Genomic DNA, 8,823 nt, shown 5'->3' on the forward strand with positions numbered 1-8,823 from the left:
ATCCATGTTCTCTCTCTGAGGAGGATGCTGGACATCTCTGTTTTGATTTATTGGAAAATTAACGAGTCTAAATCTGCTAATGGAGAAAATGAGCCCTTAATCTATTGACCCGGCAGTTTTTATTTCACCCTCTCCCTCCCAAACACTCTGAAGTAATGCAAGCGGGGACCTCAGGGAATGCTTAACAGACACAGAGCTTGCTATATTTCCGTGTTCACTTCCATAACCCCCTCTCGTATTTCAAACATTTAATCAAAGCATAAAATAGCACATACTGTATATCCTCTGCAGGATGTACTGTAACTCTTGAGTGATACAGATCCTCCATATTTGATCCCACATTTAAATTTAAACATGACGAGATTCACTGAGCATCTAGCTGGATTTTGATGCACCAAATAAAGACAGCAATTATGTAAAATAGAAGCTACATCAATGGATTTTTGGAACCGTTATGTTTGTGTCATTAGACCATGCATGCATCTAACCGCTTATTTAAAAAGAAAGTGATCTGTAGCCTCTGAAAAGATGAAGTGAAAAAAAAAAAGGCCAGCGGTGCAGGATAAGTAGAAACATTAGCTGACAGAATCACCCACCGAATACAATATAATGTATCTCAGAGCCTGGAGGTGAACATTAAAAGAAGTAATTAACCAGCACCTCTCTTTAGCTAATTGGAGATTGGAAGTGTGATAGTCATTAGCAGCTCCCATTTTCCTGTTGTGGAAAAAGCTGAAAAATAAAAAGAAGGGTGAATACTTTGCGGTAGCTCATCCAATTTATGGAAGATAACACAATAATAATATAATAATAATATAAACACCTTTCATTTCCACCACTCTGATTGTTTCCGCTTGTAATGATTGTGAATCAAGCCCCCTAATAATTATGTAAATATTGTTGAAAGCATTTTTCTCCCTCTGTATGGTGAGAGTGAAAACAGGAGACAAAGGTCCAGACACGGAACACATCCTGATAACAAACTGTCACTACATCTTGGTAAAACCGAATCGATTCTTTTTGGGTCTAAACACTCTCTGCGTGAGATAAATGTTAATGATTTCAAGGTCACAGTCGATAATACAGTCATCTCCAGCAAAGAAGAGATTACCTATTTGGGCTGTGTTCTTGACAAATACCTGTCTGGCGATAGTATGGCAACTAAGGTGATCAAAAAAGTCAATCAGAGAACAAGATTTTTGGGCAGAATGTCTGCTTTTGTCAACAAAAGTGCTCTCCGGACGCTTGCTGCAGCCCTCGTTCAGCCCCTCTTTGACTATGCTAGCACCTCCTGGTATTCAAACATCAAAATGTCCCTGAAAACCAGGCTCCAAACCTCCCAAAACAAACTGATTCGGCTACTCCTCAATCTGGGGCCCATGACCCACCTTCTTCCTGGACATTTTGCTAGCCTAAAATGGCTCAGGGTAGAAGACAGGGTTAAACAACTCAAAATGGGATTGGCATTTAAAATAGTCAATGCAGCTCTGCCCTCATTCCCCTCAATCCCTGCATACCTGACGGAACACCTCCACAGATTTAGTGACACCCACAGCCACAACACTAGAGGGAGCTCAAACAACAACCTGATTACCCCCTCCTATAGGACTAACATGGGTAAATCATCTTTCTACAATACGGCCACCCAAGGGTGGAACGGATTGACTCCCGCCCTCAAAACATGCACCTCTTTGGCCTCCTTCAAAAAGGCCCTAAAAATACACCTTTCAGGGGGACAGAAACGGAGATAGTCATCACGACTCTCTCCGGGTCAAACCCCCCCTCCTTTTTTTTTTGTCCACCCATGTTGCACGTATTAATTGCTTTAGTAATTTATTGTAATTTATGTAAGTTATTTATTGTCATCTCGCATCAGTGGTGTAATTTATTTTAGATTAATTGTTAGTTTGCACTGGCGGTGTAATAACATTTTATTTTTGTCTTTCTAATGTTACGTTGCATCAATTGCGTAATTTAATATTGGATTTATTTTTATTTGTATTGTTATTTGTATTGTTTTTTGTGGATGATTTATGTACGAAGGACTTTCAACGGAAACAAGCCCGCAAGGGCTTTTTTGAAATGCTCCTCTTAGACAGGATGTTTGACGTTATTTGTACTGTAATACATGCTACTGTTTGACTGTACTTGTACTGTAATACATGCTACTGTGTGACTGTACTTGTACTGTAATACATGCTACTGTGTGACTGTACTTGTACTCTAACATTCTATCTAATAAATATATTCATCATCATCATCCTCCTGCTAAAAATATCTCGGCATGAGATCAATGCCGACCAGCTAAAATAAGCTACAGTAATGCCAGGGATGATTTCAGTGTAGCGTGAATGTTTTAATTTATCATAATTTATGTCTCCTTGACTACAGAATTAACGCTCTACACCTTCAATCTTTATTTGGTTACATCCCAGGTCCCAGGTCCTTCACTTCCCTGACTGTGTGTGGGCGTGTTGGTTTACACCCCAAGGACATCCAGGAGACAAATGCACTATTTGTCATATGCCTGAATGAGTGTGAGCATGTGGGCATGTGTGTGTTTGTGACATCCTACCCCCTCCCGGCATCAGCCACATATCCTCAAGGTCAGAAATCAGGCCAGGTGGCCATTCAGAAAGATTAAGGACACATTCCTAAAAAAGAGACACCACTGATTTATCACATCAAGCCAGTAGCTGTGACGATCTACGGTGCAGAAGGGCAACAGTGAGAGGTTATGTCGCTTGAAAGTGGACCCCCAAGAGGGTTTGGAGAAGATTCCCAAATCCTTTTATACGTTACACCCCAAAATATGTCGAAGAAAAGTGGAAAAAGGAAGAAAAGAAAGAAGCAGAGTGTAAGTGAGATAGAGACATTAAACCCCGACTACTCCCCTCTGACAGATGCTAGCGAGGATGGCATGCCAGGGAGCCGCAGTCTTAAGGCGACAGCCTCTGCCATAGTGAACAAAATTGATAACGCCATATGTCTCGAGGAGAGCGGCTGTGAATTCTAGTCACAAAGACATGAACAAGAAATAATCCCCCCCATCGCTTTTGTAGGACATGGCTTTACCGCCATGTAAGTCGGGAGAGTAAAAGAGGGGAAGCTGGAAGACATGGCCAGACACAGGAGGGACGCGCTGCAGGAATGGCCACACTGATGACCTCTACCTTTGCAACCCTTCGTCTTACCCTCAACGCCGACAATCTCCTAGACAGCAAAGCAGGAGACAACAGGTAGAGCGAGACCAGAGGAGGCGAAGGGTCGTGGGGAGCCCATTCTGTGGTGAGAAGCCATTCATTTGTAACGTGCAGCACCAAGCTGGGAGGTTAGACCTACATGGACCACAGCCAGCTGCAGAGCTTAGGCTTAATTGCTTGATTGATTGGCTGCGACTGCAAGGCATATTTCTGTGGCCCCTCTGCGCCAATCAATGAGTCAATGAGCGTCTCGCCAAACCTCGCAGCTTCCCGACCACGATTCAATTAATGTGGGGGCCTTGGTGGCCCCTGCCTGCGATCGTGTTGCAGCCCTGGAGACAATCCTCTTTCTTTCTTATTGAACAGGGAGCTTATTGCGGCAGCTACAACCGGGGGGGGGGGGGGGGGGGGGGGGGATCAGGGATGAGCTGAGAGGAGCAAAGGGGGAGGATAGGTTAGCTTTATTAGATTGGTAACGCACACTACATACTTTATTGGGCACAAATCGAGTTACTCTCCTAATCTGTCATTTAAACAAATTATCCTGAGCCGTGATGCATCAGCAGTCCCGCTTCTCCCCCAGGAGGTACAGAAAAGGGGGAGGGGTAGAGGAATGGAGAGCAGGAGGCGCAGTGATGGACGCGAGACTGACACAGGACAGCAGTGGAGGGAGGAAGAGGCATGAGGATTATATACAAACTATATTGGTGTCCCAGTCATTTCATTTTTCATGAAGCGATACAGAGCATTTTAAAAATGCTATGAGGCACAGCCGATCAGAGGGGAACTCATATTGCATCACAAAGCGAGGCAGTGTGAGAGCACTGGTCGAGATCAAGACTGCCTCCCTTTGACCCGCCGACCTCTGAAGCTCCACTTTAAAGTCCCAACTCCTCCCACCTTCTCCGTCTTTTGCCCCCCTCAGCTACTTCTGTGCCCAGCTGTGGGATGCTGAATGCACACTATCCAGCTCTGCCGAGAAGCGAAGGGAGAAGCAACGAGTGAAAGTGCAAAAGGTCTGCTTTAAATCTACAACCACTGCAATTTACACATGACACCGGTTTCCTCTGCAGGGTGATGCTTCCTACTGGGTTTAGTGGGGTCCCATTAAGTATTCATTCAAACAGTTCATTTTATGTGTCCCTCTCAGCATGGGACAGTATCTACGATCTAATGTACCTGTGCTGTGACACACCTCCCAGTGTGCAGCGTACGAATATATTAATTTAGTGAATGCAGAGACATGCACACACTGATAATGTAATCTTATGTGCATTTAATGTGCATTCAGCTCATCATGTAGCAATACTAATAAAAAATCTTTGTCTCAAGAGTTTGTTTCAGCATTTTCTTTCTTTCTTTTTTGCCTCAAAATGCTTCAAGTTTAATGCTGGAGAAACATTTCTGCACTCACTGAACATTCCCGACCACACGGCAACATCTCAGTTCACTCATACTAAAGTGAGCAAAACAGATTATTGTCCTCAAGATGTTTGGGAGTAAAGTTGTAGCACTCACAAAAATAATGAGCAATAAACAACTCAGAGATTTCATCTTCTAACTGCTTCTAGGCGATGGAAGATTGAGTTAAAATAACAGTCATGCTGAATAAAGCTTAGGGTCTTCCCGATAGTGCATACAGTACAATTGTGTACGTGTGTATTTCAGGAGTGCTGTGGTATTTATGTGTGAACAGATTTGCGGGAGTGTGTGTTCCTAGACTGGCTTATGAAATATGAATGCATGGTGTCGCTGCCCTGCTAGCCTCTTTGCGTTTCTTCTGCAATCCCTGTCTTCTGAGCTGCGACAAGGGAATTCAGGGGTGGGGGGGTCTGCTTCAAAAGCCATTTCTACCGCCGCTAATTGTTTGCCATCCTGAGCCGATAGGCAGCAGGACAGAGACAAGCACTGAGATAGGACATACTTGGAATCGCTCTCTAACTATTCATGACATTCAGAACTCAGAGCGGCAAAACTTACACTCCTGTAGTTCATCGGTTAAGGAGGCAGTAACTTACTGCATGTCTGCAAACAGAGCTGCAGCAGGGAACTCATTTTCCACACGCCCACTGGGAGGGAATTAAATAAGATGAACCTAAAATCATCAGACACTTGACCTATAAATTCACAAGTGGGCTACGGGTGGTGAAACGGACAGAGAGAAACAGCCGAAGAGGGAAGAGGAAGGAAGAGGGATGTAGAGGATCAAGGATCACAACACAGTTAAAGAGTGGAAGGAAGAAAACAGAAAAAGAATAGACAGGTATAAGAATGCAATGTGCTCATCCCTCTTTAGCTGTCCGGCAGGACAAACACACCCAGATGGTGGGATATGGCACAATAGTTTGTCCCGTTCGTCTCACATTCCTGCAGCAGTTCCCGTAAATGTCTGGTTGGCCTGGGCCTAATCCTCTCTCTGAGACACCCCCCCATGTGCATACTGGATTTTTTTTCCCCCCCTCACTCCTGTGCTTTTTTACATGATAGCAGGTTAAGAGAAGATGCACAGCTGTTGATGTTTCATGCAGATAAAATGATAGACAATAACAGATTTGTCACGACATAGGCATAGAGTGAAATGTGGGGATAAAAGTTTGGCGTGTGCAGAAAAGCATGTAATATACAAATATATATATAAAATACTAGGTTAAAATGCATTGAAAGATGCAAATAACACTGAGCTTATCTATCAATGTGCTTTAAAAGTGAGTGTTGGCAGACATGATGGTTAACCCACATACCCCATCTCCAGAGGAGAAATTCCCTCTTACCTACTAATAGATCTTCGTAATCCCACAAACATGCACACACTATATACCAACTGCTGCTAATGTATAGAGCATGAGAGGTAAGTCTGCAAGAAGCCAACGGATACTGTTGCATGTGTGGAAAGTCCTACTGTCAGACTTCACAGAAAGACAACAGCCAGGATTAGAAATCCCTCAATGCACCAGGTGCCCCCTCGCTCGCTAAAATCCCTGTTGGAAATCCAGACTAAAATATCCAATAGTCTATCTTGCTGCGTCCTCTGATGTGGTCAAACCAGATTGTATTTACATAAAGCATAATCTCTGTATAATCTACTGCTGCAGACAAAGGTTCAAAAACGTTTAGTCACTAATCACCAACATAGGAGTGCAGCGTTCATTGATGCAAACCATTAAGAGCAGGCTTACGCATTATTCTCACAGAAATGACTCAAACAGGAGAAAGCATGTAAAAGAGTAAGACAGGAGTTACAAATATTAGCCCCCAAATGAAGCGCTGATATTTGTAATATTTTATCAACTCTCCCCAGATCAACTTAGTGCCAATCACTTTTTATAAGTAATGTGTATGAGAGGAGGGAAAGTGCATGCTCCGGGGGATTTAGGGAGTGAGATTGCAGACGACCAGTAGCGTCGATCAGCGGTGTGACCATATCCAGAAAATTAGATTATCTGAATTAGAGGGATTAAGTCGACTACGGTTGGATTGGAGTTGATGACTTTAAGAAAAATGGAGAGGCTCGAGCAAGAGACGCAGCACAGCCCAGTAGATGCAGACCCGACAGACATTTGGAAGCCGGGAGAGTACGATGCAAAGTTTCTTCTGAAGTTGGGTGGAAACGTCGTATTGCAGTAGAGACAGGAGCAGAAGACAGCTCAGCAGATTTAGGTATCCTGGGTAACATTTAGAGGCTGGCGCTGAAGAGATCAGCTGATGATGCTGCAGCAGGTCCCAGCTCCTAAACTTCCAGCTGGCTCATGCTGCTCCGCGGGACACACCTTAAGCTGCAATGCCCCTTAGTGGTTAAATGTGAGCATGTGTATTCTGAACCGCTCGGAATGTCCAAATCCCCAAAATATTTAAACTCATCACTCATATTATGTGTCATCTAAAGAGAGTATCAAAGTTATGACTCCACTAGTGTCATGTAGTAGCAGATCACAAGGGTGTTTGTGTGTTTTATTTAATTTAATTTATATTAATTTGATTAATTCATGTTAATTGCTGTCAATACTACAGTTGTCATTACTTTGTTGATACAAATGATTTTGGGTGATGCCTCTTTGACCAGGAGATGAAACTCCTAATCCTTCGCACTGCGGTTTCCTACAACCCAGATAGAACAGAGCGGGGGGGGGAATAAAGCAGGCTTGCAACACGCCCCAACCCCTACCCCCCCATCGTCATGTATAATCAGGACATTATTGACAAGGCCATGGTGATTTATCAAATACAAACAGGAAGTGACAAATGTTGTTAGGAATTCTCCCTCCTGAATATTCCATCATGATTTAAAGGCTTCACACAATCCGCACTGCAAAACTGCAGAGCGCCACTTGCATACTGATGTGCTGCTCACTCACCAGGACCAGCGGTCATCACTCACATCAAATTGAGACGTTACATGGACTCATTAGCATTCCTTCAAAAGTCCCAATGCTTGCAACATGCAGAGGAGCCAGCTCAGGGCAGGATAACATTAAGGTTTGCCATGTGTGTGCACACAGTTTGAATTAGCTGGGCCCTCCTGTGGTTACACGCAAGGCTAATGACCTGCAACCGGTCAAACACAGTAACATGTTTAATACTGTAATAACAAAGAAATAAATCATTTATAAAATGCAGAGGAAGTGGGAATGTGAAAATTATGGGCAATTCAGGCTTGGTTTAATCACAATGCGACCAGATCAGTAAAAAAAAAGCCTAAACGAATATTTTTTTGTAAAACAATGCCAACATTTAAAAAATATATCTCATCCTGTTTTTCATTGTTCAAAATCAACGGGATTCATTTTTGTCAATTTTTACATACGATTATGTAGTAACATTCCTAACGAAGTTCCGGGTGCTTTGGCTTTTTGGTTTTGTCCTGCAGCTAACAGACAGAAAGCACAATTTAAAAAAGCAGCTACATCCCCCCTTTAACTCGAGACCTACCCTGAGTTGATTTAGAGCTACAAAAGGTCCAGACTCACCCATGTGACGGTGTGAGGGTGTGAGTACTCTCAAAGAGGTACAGATTGCATGTCACTGCTTGTTTGAAGCCAATCTGTTTTCTCAGGCAGACTCCAGAGGAGTCGGCTGATGGATCGGTCATGATGACTCATGATGGTGTGAGACTATTTCATATTGTCAACTCTGGGCTGGTCCAAATTATGTCGAGGGAAGTGGGTCACTGCAGATTTTTTTTCCCCACCAGTCCCTTCTGTCTGAAGGTACGCTCATTTCCAGCAGGAGCTTAATGTGGAATTTATATTCTCTGTGCCTAACCCTTCATTTGAACAACATGCCTTTGGGGTCATTAATAAATGTAACAATATAACTGCACTAAATATACGCTCTGACTCACTTAGCAGTGACATAGTTCTGTAATTGTAATAGAGTGCTGGAGAACTGTGTGAGGTAGAAACGCACCTATCGGGATAATGAATGATGATTCCAGCACGGCTGACATTGCACTCCACAGGAACTCGACGGCAGCGAGGAGAATGAGAGGCTCAAATTAGATCAAGCAGCTGTTGTGCACTTCCTGCAATACACAGCTGCCAAGTGACTGTGGGTGCGGTGCTGAGGTGATGCCCAAACATCCACCCGTCATCCTCTGTTGATCCCTTAAAACAGATTATATTAT

This window comes from Brachionichthys hirsutus, chromosome 18 (assembly GCF_040956055.1).
Source record: "Brachionichthys hirsutus isolate HB-005 chromosome 18, CSIRO-AGI_Bhir_v1, whole genome shotgun sequence".
In the NCBI taxonomy this organism is placed as follows: Eukaryota; Metazoa; Chordata; class Actinopteri; order Lophiiformes; family Brachionichthyidae; genus Brachionichthys; species Brachionichthys hirsutus.